The 25,391-nt window shown below is 45.4% G+C and overlaps 1 protein-coding gene across 1 annotated transcript in view; it reads right to left on the bottom strand.

Annotated features, from left to right (window-relative positions):
* SHROOM3 (shroom family member 3) overlaps positions 1–25,391 on the bottom strand; it is a 249,595-nt gene that overhangs the window by 130,785 nt on the left and 93,419 nt on the right. The window lies entirely within an intron of this gene.

Below are 25,391 nucleotides of genomic sequence, written 5' to 3'. Positions count from 1 at the left end.
CCCACTATACACATTGCTCCAGCACCTCTGCCTATTATTACTTATATTATAGTAGCGCCCAAAACGTGCTAGGTGCACACAGACACGTGCTGTAGGAAGACACAATCCCTGTCCTGAAGAGTTCACAATCTAAGGGTTCTCTGGCTTTAGTACCTGCTTGTGCGGCTCCTGAAAAGTCCTTCATGAGGATCTGAAGCCTGCATCTACATGGGTAAAGACCTTCACAGCTCCCAAGGCAAACTCTGAACAGCCTCACCTCCACCGCGCGCACACACAGCTCACACCACGCTGGTCTCCTAGACCCAAACAGAAATGCTGGCTTTGCAGGAAAGCATTTGAATCTGCTTTGCCTGTCACGGTAGCATTGATCACATCCAACTAGCGGGACCTGTGGGGGCTGATTTTCCTTTTGCTGCTGGGATGACTTATTTTTTTGATTTACGCCTCCCAAAGAGACAAAGAGGCCGATGCCGTAGGCAAAACGCAGTGAGTGGCGTTTGATGTGCGCAGCTGGCCATTTGCATAGCTGACCCTCTCAGGCTGAGCCTAGCTGCGATATGTGAGCTTGCCTCATTGTGTTGGGCAGAAGAACTGCCTGGGGAATGGGGCTAACCGACAGGCTCACAAGTGGGTCTGGCTAACATTTCTGAGCAAGTCTCTTTCATTTTAGCGACTGTTCTGAACATATTAAAAAGCTGTCACTGCAGCGCATCAGGGGGATCGCTCTTCTGTGCAGGTCATAGTGCACTGGTGACCAGAATACTTATGACTCGGCTATTCGGAGATGGCTTATGGGGTTGCATATTCAGAAGCCTTAGTGGTTTGGAGCAGCCACACAGGAAATTTTCTCTCTCACACGCGCACAATGGTTTAGATTTGGTTTATGAGCTTAAGTTACAAATAAAGAAGGAATGAAGTTTCCAGGTGGCTCTTTCATCCTTTCATCTTCTCTATTTTTTTTTTTTTATCAGTCTTTAATCAAATTCCCGCTGTTCCCTCTATTGAGCAAAGGAGAGCTGCTGGCATGGCTTTTAAGTGTCTGCACACATGGCCTGTCCTATCACCGCCAAGCTGCTGCGATTCATTGTTAAGTGGTCTCTGCAGGCTGCAATCGCTAAAAAGCAAAAAAAAAATGACTAGGCTTTGGCAACTGAAGTCAGTGCTAATACCTGGTATTTGTCCAGCCAGCTGTGTGGTTATGGAGGACTGTTTTTAACCCTTCAGAGACTTCAGACCGTTTGGAGACTATTGAATATACCAGAGAGAGTGAGAGAGAAATTACTGATACCCTCAGTCTGTGTCTACACTGAAAACACTCCAGTGGCACAGCTGCACCACTGTAGTGCTTCAGTATAGACACTACCTGCGCCGATGGGAGGGGTTCTCCCATTGGCGTAGGTAATCCACCTCCCTGAGAGGCAGTAGCTAGGTCCACAGAAGAATTCTTCCGTCGACCTAGCACTGTTTACACTGGGGGTTAGGTCAGTGTAGCTACGTCTCTTGTGGATCCTTGACACATAGCTATACAGATGTAAAATCCTCCTGTAGACCAGGCCTGACATTTTTAAAGCTACCTAAGGGATTTGGGTGCCCAATTTCCATTAAAATTAATAGAAAATGGGCATCCAAATCCCTTACACAGCTTTGGAAATCTCAGCCATAAGGTGTATTATCTACGTACATGTTACATATTATAGATCGTAGAATCACTCAGGTGCAAGTCATCATAAATGATTCACAGAACTAGTGATGGACATTAGAATTGGAGATGCTCCTCTAGAGTCTGGTGTGAAACCCACTGATGCCAGTGGCAGACTTCACTGGGCATTGGATCAGGACCCCAGCTCATCCTCTTGCCAATGCAAGATCGCCCACTCTAATATATCACTGACTACCTGCTTCCCATCCCATCCCTGCTCAGACAGATGGTCTGAACCTTTGAGAGATGTGCAGAGGGGAAGGCATCCACTCCCTCCAAGCCAATGCAGCCACTTTACGGAAGTTAATTCAGCCGCATGATTAAAGTGTGCTCCGACCATGGATCCGTCATGGGGAGAAGAGGACTGGAGACTCTGCACAGCAGTAGGCCCTCCGGCCTCACCCTTCCTACGGTCCAACTAGGAACTGCGCCAGTCGGCAAGCAGCCCCCAGGGAACTGGAATTTGTGCTGCGCAGGAATGTCCTTTAAATACAGACCCCTCCAAAGACAATGGACCACCAGATCCATTGCCTTGGGGACCTCCATGGCTGCTGAGTTGGGGGCTGGATTTGCCCCCAAAGGACTGCAGGAATATGTGTGCTGGAGAACACACACACACACTTTCCTAAGCATTGATAGGGCTGACAACCTGGGACGTGGCAGCATTCCGAGAAGTAAAGTTGCTATACAACCATTGTTCTGTCCTTACCATCTATTTCTGCGAGTTCAGTTAAAAAATGGCACATAGGCAAGAAAAAAGCAGAGTCTTTTGGAGTGGATGGTATTTTACCTACAATGATGGGCATTTGCCCCACAAATCATCCCATTATCATTGCCAGAGCCTCCTCTCTTTGTAAAGCTGTCACTCCTAACATTGCAGCTTTAATGGGGCCAAGAGACCATCACCTATTTCATGACAATTTTCATAAACAGAAATCCCCAGAAGGAAACATTCCCTTTCATATAATTATGAAAACAAACTCCAATATCCCAGTAGTGCCAGTCAACCATTGTCTTCCCCCAACCTACAGATAGTGGGCCAGATCTCAGGAGGTAAAAACCTGCATTGATTTGAATGGAGCTATATTGACTTACATGAGCTGAGGATCTAGCCCCTCTTAGTAAATAACAGAATTATAGGCAAACTAATAGTGCTCACAGTAAAATGGGTAACTTGTCTACGTATTTGTTCAGCATTATATTAAGGGAAATAAAACCATAGCCAGTAATCTAAATCCAGGTTCAAAGTCCTTAGCTGTGGTATTTAATAAGCAATCTACAAAGCTGTATATATTCTGGGCCAGATCCTCAGCTGGTGTAAATCAGTGTAGCTCCACAACAGAGTTACACCGATCTACAGTGGAGGATCTGGTACTTTTACATTCGTATTCTGAGGCCTACAATCTCACCGCACTAAGCACAGACAAATACATCTGTATGGCTGCTCAGTCCTTACTGACAACAGGGATGCAAAGCGTCACATGGATTGAAATTTGCTTTATGCAGCCCTCACGGAACTAGCACCAACCTGTTACCTCATCTAGGCTTCAACTAAAGATCAAATGACATGACACTGGAAATCTTAGCAATCCCTTAAAGCGGTTTGTGAGAACATTTACTACCCAATAGACAAAGATTGTTGCTCCCATCATGTTGAGCATGCTGGCTGGAGTACATCATCATGGTTTCTGAAGTCTGTGGTGCTATGTCCATGTACACCAGCTGAAGGTCTGGCCTTAAATATTTTTCTCTCTCTCGAGGGGGATATAAGATCACCCGTCACCACGGTCTCTGAAGACCCTTTTAACTTAAAGCTCAGTAAGATTATCTTCCCCTGGCCAGGATTTTAACATAGCTGGAGCAATGCTGTGCCCTGTTCCTGTTTGCTGCGAGTCTCCCCCACAGCAACGGCTGAGTAATCTCTCATTTCATCACCTGGACACTTGTTTGTTCACTTGGAATCCTACAGCGTTTAGGACCAACCGGATTCTTGATTTTTTTCCCTCCTCAAAAACCCTGGCACACAAACTATTACTCGAGCAGGTATAAAGCCGAGACCAGCTCGCTCGGCAGTAGCTGCCTAGTGGCTGCTTACCTTATGAAAAACCAGACCAAGCCTCAGGTAGCCCCATCCTTGCTGGTGTGCTGCTCCTACAACAGAAGGCACCGTACAGGCGCCCTGCCATGTGGCAGGCTGCTCAGCACTGACGGGAAAGAATCAGAAGGCTGTCTCAGACAAGGAAGAAACAGGAGGGTAGCAATTAAGATAACAAGCCTCAGATACAGGTGGTTCGTGCTGAGGCACCTCAGGACTGACCCAGCAGTTAAGCAGGCGGCTCCAGCAGCAAACGAGGAAAAGCAGCTCAAATTACTGCCCTCCTTCCAACCAATCGTCAGCAGGCCTGACAAAGGAGCAGAGATCGTGATGGAAGGGGAAATACACAGAGTGAAGATGCCAGGCAGCTTCTGTCATGATGTCTGGGGAATGTGATTCTCACCTATTCCTGCCACAGCAGCACTTGAGGAAGTCACCCGCAGAGATCAGTGGCTGACAACCTCTTGTAACGTGTCACCTCATCTCTATAGCATCTGAACACCTCACAATCGGTACCATATTTATCCTCATTACACCCCCGTGAGGTAGGGGAGCATTATCCCTATTTTATAAAGAGGTGACTGAGGCAAATTATCACACATATGTCTGGCAGAGCAGGGAATTAAACACCCAGGTCTCCTACATCCTGATCTAGCACTCTAAGCACTGGGCCACCCTTCCATCTCTCAGAGATCAGTGCTGATGTGAGGCTGTTTGGTGCTTCTATTGCAGTTTAACACTGGAAACATCACCATTTGCAACAATGCTACAAAGAGATGGTAAATAGGGGGATGGAGTAGTAGCTGAAATCTGATTTGTCCAGCTCTTTTCAGCTGCGGACAGATCTGAATTCATTTTGACATAGCTGTTGCTTTTTAATGAGCTTGCTTTGTTTGAATAGCAGCATAAAAGCTGCTACTCCTATAAAAGTCATCTACATAATGATGGTTGTACCATAAATGTACCTACAACTGACGCTAAATGACACTGGCACCATTGGTCCTCTAGTGTCGTTATCGCAGCGAGCAGGATATTGCATAAAGAGTATTCTCAAGAATTTGTTTGAATTCCAAACAGCTGTTTGTTCCATGGCCACAAAAATGTTTATTCACTATTCACAAACATTTTGCAAGAAGGGTATTGTTTGATAAATATTTGGGGAATGGTTGCTCCTCTTTGTACAAATACCATAAGCTAACAAGCGTCTCCGTACGTGAACATGACTGTTCACTACTGGTTGTGTATTATTTGCTGTTCCTCATTTGTTATTCATTGTTCTTCTGTTTAAAAAGTTTCACTAATTCTATCAAGAAGCAAAAACAATACCACATGACTTATGTGACCAATCACACCCCACCAATAAGGAATGGCAACCAGTCACAGCGACCAGTTTGCAAATGCACCACAGGCTGAAATGTGTTCGTACAAACTATTTGGCAAATAGTTTCAAAAAAAGATTAGGTTAGCTTTAATCAAAGTCGTGAACAATTTGCAAACAGAAAAAAGGGTTAAATTCGTCAATTTATTCACCACACATAATTCTATCATCTCTACTAAAAATAAACCTTCAATAAACATTCATTGACGACGTATCATATTCATGGCTGTTGCAGATTTAACCTTTGTTCTGTATCTAAGTTCTGTGGACTAGATTCCGGGAGCTGATTCTGATCTCACTTACGTCAGTGTAAATCAGGAGCAACTCCATAAGGGAGATGAGAACTAGGTCAACAATGTGTGTTACACTAGTGTATATTGAGACAAACTCCATTTATATCAGTGGAGTTATGTTGGATTTAACTGGGATCAGATTCTGGGCCAGTAGCAAAATAAAGACTTAATCGTTCTAAGTGAATGTAATAAACCAGCCAGCCAGACTGGCGGTGTATATGCATCAGATTTCACCATAATGCAAATTATAAACCCCTTTTAATAAACAATCAGATTTATGATAAAATCAAACAGGGCTCTATGGGAGATTCTTACAATACAGGACTATTACATTGGCCCCTCTGTCCAGATTTTCTTTGCATGTGTCATTTGAAGCCAGCATGCTGCAATCCTTTGCACTGGTATGGGGAAGAGGAACCTGACTCATGTCCTACTATTTGCCCCCCAGTCTAAAGGTCGGTCTAGACCAAACCACAGACACAGACGTGAGGCATAGACCAGACGTAAAACACATTATTAACTTTTACATTCTGTAATGGTATGAACCTGCTCCAACTTAAGCCAATCAGAGTTTCAAAAGAAGCAGGGTTGGGCCCTAAAATACCATCTGGCACTGCATTGGCAGGATTTTCCTGACATACAGTATCAACATTTAGTTTGATTATTGGCTGGACATCACTGGGATGAGCTTCTTCTCTGGAGCTGCTGTGCCTACAACCTGTGCATTTCTAGTACAGCGTCCCAAAGCCAGCATCCTGTCCATCTGGCAAGTGTTGATTTACTATTGTTCCCTTGCCAACAGCTTTGTTTCTAATGCCCCACGCAGTGTAACACATTGTGATGGTTGGCATCTTTTTAGGAGGCAGAGGCATTTTGACATGGTCACCCTACCACCATCAATGACCTGAAATTATAAAAACAAACGAGCACATTGATTTTCTTCTCAACATTTTCCCGCAGTGCAAAACCCTGGCAAACCTAAATTACAGCTGATTAAACACTTGACAGGTAGTACGTTTGCAATGATTTCTAATTTATTGTGTGTTTATTAAAATTCTTTGGTCCGTGTTTGTTGTTGGGCCTCCTCACTAGACCAGGAATCGCAAGCATTTGGATGAATGGCTTTGAAAGCCTCTCAACTTTAATAAAAATACTTAGCATTTAAATAGAACGGACCTTACAGGCTGGATTCTGCACACAGTGAAATCAATGGCAAAGCTCTTCAATAGTCTAGGAACATGCCCTAGAGCTCCAGAATATTTTACAGATGTCGGGCGGATTTGGATCCTCAGTTGGTTTAATGGGTGCACCTCCATTGACTGCAATATGTTATTACCTGTAGTATTACCAGAGCACTTAAAGGCCCCAAAGGAGATGAAGGCTGTAGGTAGGTGCTGTACAAACACACAATAAAACAGTCCCTGCCCCCAAGAGCTTACACAACCCAGGCAAAAGGTGGGGAAAAGGAACAATTATTCCTAGTCAACAGAAGGTGAATTGAAACATAGGAAAATGATGTGTCCAAGGGCACACAGACAAGAACTGAATCCATCTCTCTTGAGCCCCAAACCAGTGCCTTAATCACAAAACCCTCCTTCCATTCATTAATCTCTTTTTGTGAATAAACTTAAGACTCTGGTCTCCAGAGCTGTTAATCTGGTAACTTTCATGGGCTCTAGCCCCACCTCCCCTGCCAAAATCATCAGTATTGTACAAAAGTAACTGTACTGAACAATGATCATCTGGATACAAATTCCAGCACTGCTGAGCCGGCCTCTACATGAAGTAGCGGAGCCGGAGCCAAATCCATCTTCTAATTAATGTCATTCACAAAAGTGGATTTATTTGATTTAATTTTTTGGCACTGGGTCAAATACGACGTGAAATTACATTAGTGCTGTCGGAGGAGAGGATTAGGCCATAAAGCTCTTTGAAGGATTGTGCTGGCACGTTGCTTTTTGTAAAAATGCCAACAGCTTCCCCTCCCTTTTGGAAAACCCCATTTCCACCCAGTAAATGAAAAGGAATAAGGGCCAGCGAGGAAAAACTGTTCAAGAAGGGTCTGGGCCGCAGCCCATTAAAACCAATGGGACCCTTTCTATTGACATCGATGGGCCCTAAGGAGAGACAGTTACTCATGTATTTTCTCCCAAACTCTGGTATGGTCATTTGCCAGGCTGCGTGGAAGACTTTTCAGCCTGTCTTTTTTCAAACCCGAACCGTACCAAGAGAGTCTCGCAAGGAAAGATGATTTTGTAGTTAAGGCTCTGGGACATATTGAAATCAATGGAAGTTAGGAGCGTAAATACCTTTGCCAGATCTGGGCTACAGAGACTACTCAACTCACCCAAGGTTAGAAAATCTGTCGAAGCAGAGAATTGAACTTGAGTCGCCAAAGTTCGAGGCGCCAGCCCTAACAACTGGGCAATTCTTCCTTGACATACAATACTTGGTGCTAGTAGGTCATAAATAAAAGGTCATAAAAGCTCCTTTTTCTCTGTCTATTTAGACTGTAAGCTCTCTGAGACAGTGCCTAGCACGATGGGGCCCCACTATCACGTAAGGCCTCTGGGCACGACTGTAACAATAAAATAATAATAAATAATAACAACAACAACAGAGAAAGAAGGACAAAATGAGAATCTGCCCTTAAACTTTATTGACCACCCTGCTTATGAAAGTTGATTCTTTGCACAGAGGTTATTACCATTTATTTACTCTCCTGAATAGTAAGAACACGAGGCTTTTCATCCACATCTTTTAATACACCTCTACCCCGATATAACGCGGCCTGATAGAACACGAATTCGAATATAACGCGGTAAAACAGTGCTCCGGGGGGGCGGGGCTGCGCACTCCGGCGGATCAAAGCAAGTTCGATATAAGGCAGTTTCACCTATAATGCGGTAAGATTTTTTGGCTCCCGAGGACAGGGTTATATCAGGGTAGAGGTGTATCTCTTTTGAGCATACTGTTTATTTGATCAGTTCTCTCCTTTTCTCTATGCGTCATTAGTAGCTATATTTGCACACATTAATCTAAACAAATGGTTACAAAACTTGAGCAAGCAAGCAGCACCACAGCCTTTAGATTAAACTGCTCTGTGAACTTCACAAGATAACAGAGTTCATTTCCCTCTGTTAAGCCATAAAAGCGAATACTCCTGAGACCACAAGCTAGTTGCAGGTATAACAAGCCAGCTCTCCAGAACTGAAAGCACCGAAGCCAGTAGCTGAGCGGGAAAAGGTGAAATTTTTAGCTGAAGCTCTAAAATCTGGTGTTAAAACATGCTCATAATATATGGCAACAAAATAATGCAAGAGATGTATATTCTGACACACACATCTCAAAACCTGGGGTTAGGGTTGCCAACTTTCTACTCGCACAAAACGAACACACTTGCCACTCCCCCTGCCCCACCCTCCTCTGAGACCCTGCCCATGCCCTGCTCCTTCTCCGAGGCCCCGCCCCCACTCACTCCATCCCCCCTCCCTCTGTCGCTCGCTCTCCCCACCCTCACTCACTTGCTCATTTTCACTGGGCTGGCTCAGGGGGCTGGGGTAGGGAGGGGGTGAGAACTGCAGTTGGGGGTGCGGGCTCTGGCATGGGCCAGAAATGAGGAGGTCAGAGTGCGGGAGAGGCCTCCAGGCTGAGACAGCGGGTTGGGATGTGAGAGGGGGGGGGTGCTCCAGCTGGGGGTGTGGGCTCGGAGGTGGGGCCAGGGATGAGGGGTTTGGGGTACAGGAGGGGGCTCCGGGCTGGGGGGTGGAGCTGAGGGGTTGGAGTATGGGAGGGGGCTCTGGGCTGGGGCAGGGAGTTGGGGTGCAGGGGTGTGTGAGGGTTCTGGCTGGGGGTGCAGGCTCTGATGTGGGGCTGAGGATGAGGGATTTGGGGTGCAGGAGGGTGCTCTGGACTGAGACTGAGGGGTTCAGAGGGTGGGAGGGGGATCAGGGCTGGGGCAGGCGGTTGGGCGTGGGAGGGATCTGGGGGTGCAGGCTCCGGGCGGCGCTTACCTCAAGCAGCTCCCGGAAGCAGAGGTATGTATCCCCTCCGGCTCCTATGCGGAGGCGTGGCCAAGTGGTTCTGCACACTGCCCCGTCCGCAGGCACTGCCCCCGCCTCTCCCATTGGCTGCAGTTCCCCACCAATGGGAGCAGCGGGGGCGGCGCTTGGGGTAAGGGAAACATGTGGAGCCCCGTGGCTACCCCTATGCATAGTAGCCGGAGGGGGGACATGCCGGCTGCTTCCCGGGAGCCGTGCAGCACGGAGGCTAGCAGGGAGCCTGCCAGCCCTGCTGCGTGGCACTGCCAACCAGACAGTCAACAGCCTGGTCAGCGGTGCTGACCGGAGCCGCCAAGATCCCTTTTCGACTGTGTGTTTCAGTCGAAAACGGGACATCTGGTCACCCTACCTGCGGTTGTTTTACCTTTCAGTTCACCAAACTTCTGAAGATCAAACCTGAAATATTACAAAATGCCATACCTTTGGAAGCCAGGTGTGTAGGGTGTGAACAGGACAGAGACTCTGTATTTCTGTAGAAGCGCTATACAATAAAACCTGCTTATCTGAACCTCAGGCCAAGACAGGGTCAGTGTCTCAGAGGCAGTGTGGCCCAGTAAGTTGAGCACTAGATAGAAAGTCAGGAGAGCTGAATTCTAGCCTCAGACTCGCTGCATGGCCTTGGGCCTTCACTTCTCTTGGCCTGTCCCCTCAAACTCTTTGTCTATTTCAGTTGTAAATGGTTCAGGGAAGGGATTGTCTTTTACTATATGTCTGAGCAGCACCTAGCACAAAGAGGCCTTCATGAACTACTGCACAAATAATAATCAGGGGCCGCAAGGTTGAAAAGAGAAATCGTTAATTGTAGTGTGCAACACAGAATTTAATAACACAAGAAGAAATTAATCACTGTAATCAGGTGCTGGATCCCTACACACAGGGATAGATTGCAGAGCTGTGTAATAAATGAATTTATCATGCACCTTTGACTGGGCCACCTGCTCTGTGCTCGCTAATCTGCCTCCCTGCAGTTTATTCCCACATTCCAAACATCCGCCCAGATTCAAACACCTGCCTGCCTTTTTATACATCAACCTGCCAGAAAAATGCTTTCTGCTTTCCCCAGATTACACCCTGAGTCACATATTTAGTCTTGGGCCAGTGATGGGTTTAAAGTCTGGTCTCTTAAAAACCAGGTACTTTATACTGTTGGAAAACTTCCCACTGGATCCAGGGTGTTTGCTACTAGCCCTGGAAGATTCTGAGAGATCAGAGGTCAGCACTGCACTATTATTAGCGATAGAAAAGCAGTTGTAGGTAGTTTCCAGAGATGTTGCTGGCTCCCTCTCAGTGCTAGAAGGTTGAGTTGACTCAAGATCTCTAAGCCCTGGTCTACACTGAGGGGGGGGGAGATTGATCTAAGTTACGCAACTTCAGCTACGTGAATAACGTAGCTGAAGTCGACGAACTTAGATCGACTTACCGTGGTGTCTTCACCGCGGTGAGTCGACTGCTGCTGCTCCTCCGTCGACTCCGCCTGCACCTCTCGACACGGTGGAGTACAGGAGTCAACGGGAGAGCGCTCGGGGATCGATTTATCGCGTCTAGACTAGATGCGATAAATCGATCCCCGCTGGATCGATCGCTGCCTGCCAATCCGCTGGGTAATGTAAACATACCCTAAGATACCTGGCTTTACAGGTGCAGGGTATAAAAATAACCCCAGTAACCATTTTTAAAACTGGCTACACATTTTTAAAATAGAAAACAGCTTTATGTGACATACAGGGAACAGCTGACTCATGGATTCTAAGGTCAAAAGGGACCACTCTGATCTAGTCTGACCTTCTGTAGGGTGGTGCAAACGTTTTACTAGGATTCGTTTGGGATGACCTGCTTCTCTCACTGTGCCATCACCACTTGTGCGTAATAATTATACAGCCTCTCTATTGATGGTAAGTTGTTTTGGGCAGAGAACACCTTTTCATTGTGTGTGTGTACAGTGTCTGTCACAATGGGGTCCTGATCCAAGATGGAGGCCCCCTGCAGGCTACCACAATAATAAAATAATAGTACTAATTCCAGTCATATCACACCACACTCTCATGAGTTCATAGATGAATATTATACTCCCTTGACTTTGCATTCTAGCTGCATCTGATCTTTCTACCGACTTCCAGGGGCCAGATCCTCACCTAGTATAAACTATCATTGCTCCATTGACATCAGTGAGAAAGGCAGTGCAGAGAGTGCACTGAACTGGGACTCAGGAGACCTGTGTTCTATTTCTGGCTTAGCCAGTGGAGTCACCTTGGGCAAGTCGCTTTCCTCCCTGGGCTTCAGTTTCCCCATCTGTAAAATGTCCTCCCTTGTAAAGCATTTTGAGAGCTACCGATGAAAAAAGTGCTAGATATTACTATTATGCAAGGGAGCTCCGACAATTTACATCAGCTGAAGATCTGAGCCCCAGGTCCTTATAGTCCTGTGTACTTCATATTTGAAGCTCTTAGATAATAATTGTGTATATGCTACCGGATAAAAAGGTATAAGATTTCAAATGGTCCAGAAATACTCCTCCTTTCCTTTCAACCTTCTAGCTTATATTTCAGCCCTGAATTGGGTTTGAATCATGCTGTGGTAAGTTGTGCTCTTCCTTTAAAGGAAATTGAAAGGATGGCTGTGGATTCTGCTGTAGTTTGCAAACAAGCCATCAGCTATATCCATGTTAATGGCAGATGTAAACAAACAAGGAACTTGAGAAGATTGACTTGCAGCCAGCTAAGCCCAGCTTTTGCTCAATTAGATTAATCACATATTGAGGGAGCCATTCTCAGTGTAAGAACAGGCATTGCTTAGTTGGGTGCAGACTGTTAACGTTTAGAGAAGAAAAAGGAGTGACTTGAATACTGATCTTTGTTATCTTTGTGTTTGGGCTTCCTTAGATCTTAATGCTGAGCTGCCTCACAAAGCAAGAGATGAGAGAGTCACGCGTCTTTCATTCCACATAAAATGTCCTATACCGTTTACAATCAAAGCATTAACAAGTGTACAACAGGGAACTGCCCTGCGCTGGCAGGGAGATGGACTAGCATACCAGGAGATACGGATTCAAGCCCATGTCTTTTCCATCTACAACTGATATGAAACTATTAATTATAACTATTATTTGCATGATAGTAGCGCTTAGAGATCCCAACTGAGACTGGAACGCCAGGAAGTCAGGCGCTGTACATGCACCTAATGACAAAGCCCCTGCCCAAAGAGCGTACAGTCTAAGAAGACAAGAAAGACAAATGATTGGATGAAGAAAGTATTCTCTCCATGTCAGAGATGGGGAATGGAGGCACAAAGAGTAAGTGACTTGCCTAAGGTCAATGCACATTGGAAAAAATAACCCCAACTATACATACAATATGATGGGGGCTAATTTAGCTACAATTAATCAGGAAAGAGATCTTGGAGTCATCGTGGATAGTTCTCTGAAGACGTCCACACAGTGTGCAACAGCAGTCAAAAAAGCAAACGGGATGTTAGGAATCATTAAAAAAGGGATAGAGAATAAGACGGAGAATATCTTATTGCCCTTATATAAATCCATGGTACACCCACATCTTGAATACTGCGTACAGATGTGGTCTCCTCATCTCAAAAAAGATATACTGGCATTAGAAAAAGTTCAGAAAAGGGCAACTAAAATGATTAGGGGTTTGGAACGGATCCCATATGAGGAGAGATTAAGGAGGCTAGGACTTTTCAGCTTGGAAAAGAAGAGACTAAGGGGGGATATGATAGACGTATATAAAATCATGAGTGGTGTGGAGAAAGTGAATAAGGAAAAGTTATTTACTTGTTCCCATAATATAACTAGGGGCCACCAAATGAAATTAATGGGCAGCAGGTTTAAAACAAATAAAAGGAAGTTCTTCACACAGCGCACAGTCAACCTGTGGAACTCCTTGCCTGAGGAGGTTGTGAAGGCTAGGACTATTACAGGGTTTAAAAGAGAACTAGATAAATTCATGGAGGTTAAGTCCATTAATGGCTATTAGCCAGGAGGGGTAAGGAATGGTGTCCCTAGCCTCTGTTTGTCAGAGGGTGGAGACGGGTGGCAGGAGAGAGATCACTTCATCATTACCTGTCCCTCTGGGGCACCTGGCATTGTCCACTGTCAGCAGACAGGATACTGGGCCGAATGGACCTTTGGTCTGAGCCAGTATGGCCGTTCTTATGGTCTTATGTTGTTAAGGTCACAGAGACAGTCTGTGGCAAAGCCAGGACTTGACTCTATCTCCTGGGATCCCAGTCCAGTGCTTAGCCACAAGACCATCCTTCTGTTTTTATTTACAGCAGACATTTTAAGGCAGCTCCTCAGCCGTGGTCAGTTGTCATAGTTCACCTGTAGAGCTCCACAATGGCATTCTAACAACAGACACCAGCTGAGGCTCTGGCCAGTCACCTCCACTGACCAGCGTAATAAGGGACACAAGTGCAAAGTAATCTAACAAGGGTGCAAGGTGGGCTATTGGCGTCCCTGTCTCACCCACACCAACCAGTGCTACTGACTGAGTCCCTTTTGGTCTGTCAGCCACCTGTGTGAATCCCTTCTCCAACCTCCGGCCACTAGAGGGGGATGCAGCTCAGCAGAGGAGCCACTGGCTGCAGTCAAACAGACAGCACATGAAACCCAGTACAAGCATTTCAGGAGGATTCTGGCTACTCCTGCCAAAAGATCCCTCCCCCGCCAGATAGGCTTAGAAAGATGCAATGATGAGTACCGCAAAAACAATCTTCCATGATGTTAGTACAACAGGTCCCTCTAGTGGTGACCATGGTATTTTATCTGTTGTGTAACACCGGAAGGATCATCCTGTTGTGATAATTGGGCTTATCAATTTACTCTAATTGTGAGCTCAACTGTAAAACATACGTGAAAGTTCATAAGATGTCACAATAATCTATAACAACCAGTGTTGATGAGAAAAGGGACAAAAAGGAGACAGAAAGACTGAATTAGTCTAAACAAAGAGGCCTATTGATATAATTCAAGGACTGTGTTAAGATCATTCTCAGTAAACAAGAAAATATGGGTCCGAAAATTAATGAACGAAAAGGGGCGTGTTGGATATTAAGTCTAATTTGTGAACAAAATAATAAGGGCCTGGGCTCTTCTACCCATCATTCCCTTTTTGACTCCTTAAATAAAGAGACTTGGGGGGGATACAGAAGAACAGGCGGAGGCTACTGGAGCAAGTTTCACCATTATGGCTGCCACCACCACCGTTCACTGGGATCCTGGGCCTTCCTCATCCTAATCCTAGGAGATGTCCCGACCAAACCAGGCCAGAGAGAGGGATCCCGATGACATCACCACCCCTACCAGCTCCAGCTGAAACCCGAACACCAGCTGAGGTGAAACGGGATCAGACTTTAACAGCAGCAGCAGCAACAGCTACAGGCCATCTCAATTAACTACTTCTCTTTCCCCCAAAATGACAGTTGTTACTATCTTTGATACCATCTAAGGGATGTTCAAACAAGGGGGGGGGGGGGCTTCTTCTAAAACTCTCCCCAGTTAAAGGGAAAGGGAAGAATAGGTCACTGACTTTGTGCAGGAACTGTGGTTCTTCGAGATGTGTCCCCCTGTGGGTACAAAGCATCGTGAGGCACCCTCGCTTTCAGGGCAAGTGGTGGCAACCCCTCACTGGTCTGAACTGCACCCCGGAATGTCATAATGGGCCCTCTGTTCAAACACTGCTCGTGTCTGAAAGGGTCCTGCCGAGGGGTTGTCCCTGTGGCTCTGGATGCTAGGTGGCTTTCACAACAATATTCCCAGAATAGCTAGGTTAGACATCATGCCTCAGCAATCTAACTGCTGCTGTTGTGAACGTAAGACTGTGTAAACAGTGCACAGCGACAGCCATCCTTGTTGAGTGACCCGTGGAGAAAAGTCTATTTTTAGCAACTGCCGTAGGCCACGGTGGCCCATGTAAAACAGGCAGGCAGTGCGCAGATTTGGGGCCAAATTCTCAGCTGGTGTAAGCAAGCATCGCTCCACTGGCTTCGGCTGAGGAGCTGGGCCTGAGGAACATTGAATCTGCTAAGTGAGGACAGAAGAAGCCAGTTTGAAAAAAGCAAAAACCAACTCGAATCTGCTCCCTGAACGGGAATGAAGCTGACCCTGTCGTTGAGTTAACGCACAAGAGGGAAAGAACCTCAGCTGGTGGTAATCAGCAACTCACTGCTGAAGTCTATGGAGCGACACCGGTTTGTAGCAGCTGGGGCTCTGGCCCATTGTCCTTAGGAATGTGGTATCAGCTTTGACCAGCAGCAGAACCTCAAAAGGATTAATCAGAAACATCCAGGCCCCCAGTCGTCTCGCTGCATCTCAAAGAAATAAAGGCATTGAATAGCATGGACGTTATTAGAAAGCATTGTTCTGACTGGGCCAAACGCCTCCCTCAGTCAGATACAACAAGCAAAGACACATTTTACTTATTTATTGCGTGCAAATGATCGCAGTTTGGGCCCAGTCCCTCTCCCTTTGAGCACAGTGGGAAAGCTCCCACTAACTACAATGGGAGCAGGCTCCGGCTCCTCAGCATATCTATGTTTGCAGGTTCCTATTCGTTCTGTGTCTACCTCTCAGTTTCTCTCATTTTAATCCCCAAACCCCCCATGTTCCACACTAGTTTGGTGTCACCTCACTTCTACTGTGGATGTTATTTGCATCAGAAATTCAGAAACCAGGCTCCTGACACTTAGGGTGACCAGATGTCCTGATTTTATAGGGACAGTCCCAATTTTGGGGTCTTTTTCTCATATAGGCTCCTATTATCTCCCACCCCCTGTCCCGATTTTTCAAACTTGCTGTCTGGTCACCCTACTGACACTACAGAAAGAGCTATTTACAATGAAGGGAGGAATCCTACAGCATTTTAAGTTACCTGCGTGAATAAAAGTTGCACGTCTCTCATTTTGGTTCTTTGTCCTACATTGTAGCTCACATTTGGGTGTGGATAGGTTGAAAGGTCTGGCACAGTCAAGAGACATCTCAGATGTGGGAGACCTTGATTGTCTTAGCATCATCTTAGTGCCACTTACTTACTGTATTCTATTAAAGTAAACATTTTTGCTTCCAAAGTCTGATGATTATGGATGCATAGATTTTTAGACCAGAGGAGACCGTTATGATCATCAAGTCTGACCTCCTGCATAATACAGACCAGCATACAACCCCAGCCAGTAATTTGTGCATCAAGCCCATAACTTCTGTAAACCCATAACTTCTGTTTAAACTATATAGCATATCTTCTAGAAAGATATCCAGTCTTGCTTCAAAGACTTCAAATGATGGAGAATTCACCACATCCCAAGATAATTTGCTCCCATGGTTAATTACCTTCACTGTTAACACATTTTGCTTTATTTCTAATCTGAATTTGTTTCAGCATTAGCTTCCAACTATTTGATCTAGCAGAAAAAGAAATGCAAGAGCCATCTACTATCAGAAAACTCTTTCCCATACAGGTATTTGTAGACCATAACCAAGTCACCTCTTTAGTTTATCCAAGAGAAAGTAAACAGATTGAACTTCTTCAGTTTCTTACTATAAGGCAGGTTTTCCAGACCTTGAATAATTCTTGTGTCTGAACATTTTCCAACTTTCTGAACACTTTCCAATTTTCCCAACATTCTTTTTGAAGTGTGGACACCAGAACTAGACACAGTATTCCAGTAATGGTCTTACTAATGCCATAAACAGAAGTAATACCACCTCCTACTCCTACATGATATGTCTTTGCTTACACATCCAAGGATCGCATTAGCCTTCTGGGCTACAACTTCGCACTTGTGCAGTTGGTTATCTACCATTCCCTGGGTCCTTTTCCGTGTCACAACATTCCAGGATACAGTCCCATATCTTGTAAGTACAATCTACATTCTTTGTTCCTAGATGTAGGACCTGGCATTTGCCATATTAAAACATAAGTTATTCAAATGAGCCCACCTTACCAAGACATACAGAACCATGAACTGCATTTCGCTTAGGTGGATAGGAGCAGCTAAACAGTGGGGCCCAGATTTTTAGAACCACCGACATAATCCGCACACATTTTCCATTGTAATGTCATATGCATGTGGCCTTTTACATGTTTGTCCTTTGTGCACCCTCTATCATGCTAAATGCACATGTAAATTTGGAGCACACAGGGGACTGGACTATTCCAAACAGGGTTTAGTATTAAGATGGCACTTAGTGGGACGGCATGTGGTCAGCATAGGTCTCTGCAGAATTTAAGCTTTCTTTGATGCTTCTAGAATCCCTGGTTGCCAACAAAACTCCTCACGTGTGAACGCGTGCCATACCATCCAAGAGGCCCATCATCCGGTGGGACACAGGACAAAGTGAGGGCTTTGCTACCACAGCAGCTCTGCAAGAGAGAAGTTGTAGGGAGATTTCCCCGGAGCCTGGACCTATGGCACACGCTCTCTTGACCCACCTGTAGAATTCCCAAGTTCACCGGATGGGAGAAGAAGCCATGGAGCAGCCATATGCGGGTTCTTTGTGCCTTACACTGTGCTCAAGTTCAAGAGATTGACAGGGTGGCTCCTGCTACAAGCTACAAGTCAATAAGCTCAGGTGCTCTCAGCTCTACAGAAAGCCCTGGCTTCCTGTCAAACAGTCACGACACCCAGCTAACAGCTGCTTCAAACATTTGTCCCCAGCGGCAATATGGCCACACTTGATGCAATGGGGGAAAATACTTGTTCCTCCCCCGTCCCCAGTGATTTTGGTTTTCTGCTCACTGTTTCTCTGTCACCAGCAGAGCATTGCTTGTTCATTCCACCCTCCATTTGCAACACATCTTGCTGCCCTGTCACCTCACCCAGCAATTATTTTACAGGCTCTTCCCTTTGCACGCTGTTTACACGTAGCTCTTTATCTGGCTAGAAGGGACCAGTTCCTAAGCCTTCAGTATGCTGTGTGTTTTATTGCTGTGGTTTAAAAATACAGTGGAGCAGGAAATGAATCTGCTTTCTCTCTTGCCAGAGGAGCAAACTTTTCTGAAATCTGCCTCCTGAAGGAGCACTGCATTACCAATACAGGGGAAGGGAGGTATTTTCTTCTGGTATTTCTCAATGTGTTTACAACCAGATGGCAGAAAATGTATTCAAATGGCTCACCCGGTTGAGGCCAGCTTGCCATGGGCAAACATACAAAAGATACTAGCAGCGGGGTGTGTGTAAGGCAGGAAATTATTACTCCATTTAGTGGGGAGTGGAATGTGCACCTAAGGTGCATTTGATAAGGCTCCCTGATTCCCTGACATGCAAACCAAGTCCTTCTCTGACTCCCAGCTGACTGAGCATGAAGAATAAGCAAATTCCCCTTGGCACTCAAATTGCAGGCCCAAGCTATTAAAAAAAAAAAAAACTGAGCCTAGTATCTTAGAAAAAGTATAAAAGAACTGGGGCGGGGGAGTGTTGTGGAAGGAACGAGTGGACATTAGCAACAGATCTTTACATTATTATTGCCAACATGATAAATACACCCGAACTCCAGGAGGTGAGGTGAGGTGCAGGACTCTATCAATAAACCCCCAAGTGACTAATCCACAGAGGGGCTCCAGATCTGGAGATTATACACCCATAAATGGCAGCTGAGGAGCATGACTTGAGGGCCATATGGTAAGAAGAGGCTGTTGAGGCCAGATGGTCCTGTGGTTAAGGTAGTGGGCTTAGACACCTAGGTTCAATTCCTAATGCTGCCCCAGACTCCCTGAGTGAGAGTGGGCAAGTCAGTTGGTCTTTTTCTGCCTCAGTTCCCCATTTGTAAAGCAGGACTACTGGTGCCCATTTTGTCCGTTTAGATTGTAAACTTGCCAGCGCAGGGACTGTCTCTCATGCTGTGTCTGCAAAGTGCCTGGCCCAGTGAGACCCACCCCTGATCTTGGCTGTGGCCTCTAGGCGCTACTGCAATGGCAGCTGGAACTCGGTGGCAACAGTGGGGATCGGCTCAGATCCTCCCATTACAAAAGCACAGCCCCCCTGTGTGTATTGCCATTGTCTGTTAACAGCTTTGCAGTATAGGGCCTATGACACATAGGTGAGCAGTTCTGATTCTATCCACTAACGGGTGGTGGAGTGCACACATTTCAGTACATGTATTATAATGCTTAAATTCAGTGGTTAAATTTGTAGGGGGGATGCTAAAGAACCTATAGGAAATTAGAGATTTGGCCTGACTTTCAGAAGTCAGTAAGAGCTGCTGGGTACTCCATGCATTCAACAGCTTCACTTTAATACAAGCCATCAACATCTTTAAAGCATCCATCTATCACTAGTAAGAATAACTTTTGTTTTTCATATTGCAGACACTGTATGACACTACAAGTTATAGCAGCACTGAAAACTAAGTAGTTGGATCAAGCTCAGAAATAAAAAACAGCAGCCCAGGTCTAGCAGATAAGCCATTTGATAATCATATAATGTAAGGGAGCTACAAGTGTCAGGCAGGATGGTCCAGTGGTTAGGGCATTGATGAGCAGTTGAAACCAGCGTTCAAATCCCTGCTCTGCCACACACTTCCTGTGTGACTCTGAGTAAGTCTGTGCCTCAGTGCCCCATCTGTACAATGGGGATAATAGCACTGCCCTACCTCCCAGGGGTCTTGTGTGATTCCCACACAGTACTGGGGACCATGTAAGTACTTTGGACAGAAACCCAGTATTATGGGATATGGTTTTATACTCCTGGACAGCTGAGGCCACTACTGCTGGGTGTGTATGCTTTCATTTTAGACACAAAGGGGCTGAGTCTACCCTCATTTATACGTATGGCAGAAGGATGGACTAGACAATCTAACAGGGTTTCCCCATCTCTTATTTCTATGAACAGTATACATGCAGAGGCTGGAATCTGTTGCCAGCATAAGCTACACGAGGGAAAGTTAAGTACCCAAGCTGGGATTATTGCTTTATAGCTGAGTGGGGAGAGTTTTATTTAATGTTTCATGCACTTGTTTTATTGTTCTATGCATCACATGACATCATCCCATGTACACCTCAGGCATCTGAGATAACCAGTTGCTAAAAACAAAGCTTTATACCTGGGCTGTCAAACTCAAAGGAGATTCCATGTTTAGTTATGGTCCAGGGTATAAATGCAACACTTCATACTCCCTTCAATCCCCAGCAAATCCCCCACTGATGTTGGTACGAGGTTAGCACAGAGATGAAAGCGACAATACAACCTTTATGTAGCTAGGTAACTTTTATTTATCATTTATTCAGTACTTCATTTGATATTCAGAAAACGGGCTCCCAGTTAGGCCATCTGCCCTTTGTTTCTCTCCCTTCCCTCTTTCTCTCCCTCTTCTCTCTTAATAAGTCTCTTCTATTCTTCCCTCTGCATTTCTTTCCCTGCAGCTACTCCCAATTCCTACCCCCTTTCCCGTTCCATCTGCTAAATGATTAACTATTTAATTGCCGACTTGAACACTGAAGCATCTGCCTTGGGCTTTTACAGCTACTGAATGAGATCAATAGGGAAGTTCACCCCTCTTGGTCATTGTTTCAGGCTGTCTGCAGGCACAGGCAGACACTGCAACATCCGTGGACACTCAGTTCACATTTGGGAGGTTCTCGCTGCAGACACGAGAGCTAGAAATTTACTTTTGTTTTAAATATGAGAGATGAGCATGAGCACCGTCTGAGTAAGTCCTGGGGGCCACAAACAAATCATTAGTATTTACCGGCTGTATTACCGTACCACCTAGGAGCACTCATCATGGACCAGCACCCCACTGTACTAGGTGTCCCTCCACTTGTAGAACAATGCAGGCCAGATCCAGCCCAGGGACCATATGTTTAACACTCCTGCTTTAAACAGGCTGATTAAAAATCTCCTCGGAATTGCTCAGTTGTCTCTTCTGATGTCATAAGCGCACTATTTAACCACTCATGTAGAGTTCCGGACTTTCTAATATGAAAAACAAGCAAAGAAAATACCTTTAAAAATGGTGGCTTTCTGTGTACGTCAGCAAGCAGCACACCAAAACACAAGGTAGGTTTGCGTCATTATTTGCAGGTCACTTTTAATGAGGAAAGCGGCGTTGCTCACGGCAGTGTGAGTTTGTCTCATTCCCTGCGCACAATCTCTTGCAGCAACTACTGAAAGCATTAGCCAATCACGTGTTGAGAACTCAGGTAACAAATGAGTGTTTCAGAAAGTGTGTGTCTTCAGCCAGCAATCCTAGTGCATCATTGACTTCTTTTTGTAAATTGCCTATCTGCTAAGCACTCCAGACAAAGTAGCTTGTTAATTCCCTTCAAAAAGAATCAAATTAACTTGTTCATTCATTTTATCATCAGGTGGCAGAGAGCTGCGAGACATCAGCTACTTGCACTTCTACCCCTTGAAAAACAGCATTTTTACATTCAGGGAGAGATGAGCTTGACCCAGTAAAAGATGGGGTCTGAACAGCCCCAACTGTTGGATTTGGCTCCAGATCTGAATTTAATAGCTTTGGCTCCTAACATTATATGGGCTGAACCAATACCCCAGATCTGAACCTACACTACATAAACCTTGGATGCAGAATTTCACCCACATGAGTAAAGTTAAGCATGGGCCCAACTGAAAGGCTGCTGAAGTCAGTGGCAGTACTGCTACTGATCTCAGTGGGCATTGCACAACTAGACACTACTTGCATAAATATTTACAGTATCAGGACCATAGGGAGAACAACAAAGAATAGTCTATTTAATACCATTGTGTCTAACCAAGGATCCCTTAGATCTGGGGGCCTCACACATTTATTGCTGACTGCCCCGGGATTTGCTCCTGGATCAGGACACTTTCTTCCAGCATGCTCCACAGACTGAAAGCAACCGCAACGTCTTTACATAAGCCGTACAATGCCTAAACTTGCATCCCACATTGTCCCAGGCCATAAGGAGCTTTCACAACTCTGGATGATATTATAGTGCTTATTACTATTTTAGCCTGAACGGTCAGGTGCATTAGGAGTGGGGTAAAAATGATCCATGCGTCAGAAGATCCTTTCTGCCATCTGTTTCATCACATAGCTACATGCCGACTTAGCAACATTCCCCTACCGGCAATGAAGGATCTGTGCCCCTGGCCATGTTTGTTACAGAATGGCTTTCCTTAATTAGTCTCTTTTGTATCTTTGCTGTATTTCACTCCTTATTTCTTTCTTTTACATTTTTATCTAATGGAGGGTGTTTGTTTTTCTTTTTGCTTTTTCCCCTTTCTCTGGAATCCTTAACCATTTCCCTCCACTCCTTGTTTTGTGTTGGAGATGGACACATTTGCCTAATCTCTCATGCCACCTCCCCAGCCAGAGGCCTGAATCCTGCTTCTTTCATGGGTCAGCAGATTTCATATAGCTTCTGACCCACAACCCAGAAGTTACTTGCGATCTCCAATTTCTGTTTGCCATTGCTCCTCTCTCAGGATTTTAGCCTCCATCCGTCCATGTCAACATTCGAAGGCCAGATTCTCTGCTGGTGAAGTCAATGGAGGACAAGCTGAGGATCTGGCCCTGATAGTTAGTTATTTGTTAATTGTATATTTATAAAATGCAGTAATATTCCATTGATTGGGATATAAAAAGCTTCATATGAGGAGACATTCAACAGACTGGGACCGTTCAGCTTAGAAAAGAGACGACTAAGGGGGACTATAATAGAGGTCTGTAAAATCATGAAGGGTGCAGAGAATGTGAATAAGGAAGCGTTATTTACCCTTCCAGATAACACAAGAACCAGGGGTCATAGGCAGCAGGTTTAAAATACAAAGAAGTACTTCAAACTTCACACAGTCAACCTGTGGACCTTGTTGCCATGGGATGTTGTGACGGTCAAAAGAAGAATTGGGTTCAAAAGAAAATGAGATGAGCTCATGGAAGATAGATCCTTCAATGGCTATTAGCCAAGATGGTCAGGGATGCAACCCCATGCTCTGGCGATCCCTAAACCTCCAATTGCTAGAAGCTGGAACTGGAAAATAGGGGATGGATCACTCTATAATTTCCCTGTTCTGTTCATTTCCTCTGAAGCACCTGGCATTGGCCACTGTTGGAACACTGGATACTGATACTAGATGGACCATTGGTCTGACCCAGTCTGGCCATTCTTACGTTCTTATGTAACTGTTTAGTGGAGCTTGAAGAACTTTGGCAGGGGTATTGCATGAATAAAATTATTATTAACATTATTATGCTCTATCTCCTTTTTCTCTAATGGTATATGGCATCGATCATCTTAAGCTGCCATCACTGTGACATCTAATGTTACAATTCAAGGCCTTGGTCCTGATCTTCAAGGCCATCCATAGCTTAGGACCCAGCTGCACATGTGAGCACCTCTCCATCGGTCTAGACGGTTATGCTTCTCTAGGGCAACGGAGTTAACAAAATGCAGGATGAAGAACGTAAAAGACAGAGAAAGTATTCTCAGTGGAGAGAGTTTGAATGTGGGACAAGCTAAGGAAGACTGCAAAGCCCTCCTTCATCTGAGAGCCTGGGGTGAAGAGCAGAATACTTTACGAAGGGAGGGGGGAAGCAGAGCTGATGTTAACCCCATGTTCACTGGGGACCAGGAAGTACCCTTGCACCTTATCAGAAGCCGTTTAAAAACTGGACTTCAGTTTGATGATCTATTTCAGTGGGAACAGAATTAGGCCAGCGCCGAGCACTTCTGAAAATCCCATCTTACAGCTGCATGTTTTACGGAAAAAAATACAGCAGAAATCACGACCCAGTTAGCACCCAGAACGCTACTGCAAGTGGACCGCATCACATGATGAAATGACATGAAGCACCGCAACGCTCCAAACCAAAGCAGAGCTCCCATAGTATTACCCCTGTAAAGCAGGGACAAGAGTATTTGGGATTCCCCCGTTGTAGACATGTATAAGAGGGGAGAAAAAGAGAGACGGGACCCTGTCCTGGAAAATAATGGTGGCAGAAATGCGACATGGTTCCATTTTAGAAGTATACTTGTGGAACGCGGGACACTGTAGGCTATTTGTTAATTTTTTCAGATGCTAGGTCATGTCCTCTTTCAATAACTCAGCAACTTTAATTAGAACCCCATGCTGGCGGTTGAGCTGGGCATACGGAATGGGAGATAAGCTGTTCTGCCTTGGCTGATTCCTATGGCATGGGAAAGCTAGTCAGAAAAACAAGAAAGAGGCTCATTTGTGCTGTCACTGGAAGAAAAAGGACAGATTCCCAGCTTGGACACAGGCCTCTAGCACACTGGGAGTTGTGGTCCAGCGAGTCAGACAGCTCACTCACTCTGCCCCCCAGCACAGACGGATAATCAGAGACACACACAGACACAGGCAGAACAGACTCTAGTAGTAATAAGCGTAGAGGAATTGCACCGCAGCGGACGATAGGCATGTATGATAAGAGCCAGTTCCCGCACATAAACAAAACTAGAAAGGCCCCAACTGCAACAGCACCAGAATCTTACGCTGAACCCTTCCCCTCAGTTGTGGGGGTGCGATTGAGGATGCAAACCCAGATCAAAAACCAAATGTCGGCACTGGCCTCTATCTCTCCCATGTGATAGAACCAAAACCTCAGATCCAACCCCCGCAGCCCCTGGTAGATTCAAAATCTGTATCGGAATCCAAGTCTGTGGCTTGATTCTAATACAAACACTTCCATCTACATAATGCATTTTATCTGCAGAGATCACAGTGATTTACATAGATGAAATAACCTCAAAACACCCCAGGAGGTACAGTGTGTAAATATTATACATTACAAACTCATTGAGCACCCAGGGAAACTGAGGCAGAGTTAAGTGACTTGTCCCAAAACATGCAATTCATGCCAGATCTGTGACTAGAATCCAGGAGGTTTGATTCAGGGGTCACTGCTCTATCC

Source organism: Emys orbicularis, chromosome 5 (assembly GCF_028017835.1).
Source record: "Emys orbicularis isolate rEmyOrb1 chromosome 5, rEmyOrb1.hap1, whole genome shotgun sequence".
Taxonomy (NCBI): Eukaryota; Metazoa; Chordata; order Testudines; family Emydidae; genus Emys; species Emys orbicularis.
Note: the sequence above shows the minus strand (reverse complement) of the source record. Positions and strands in the feature narration are given on the sequence as shown.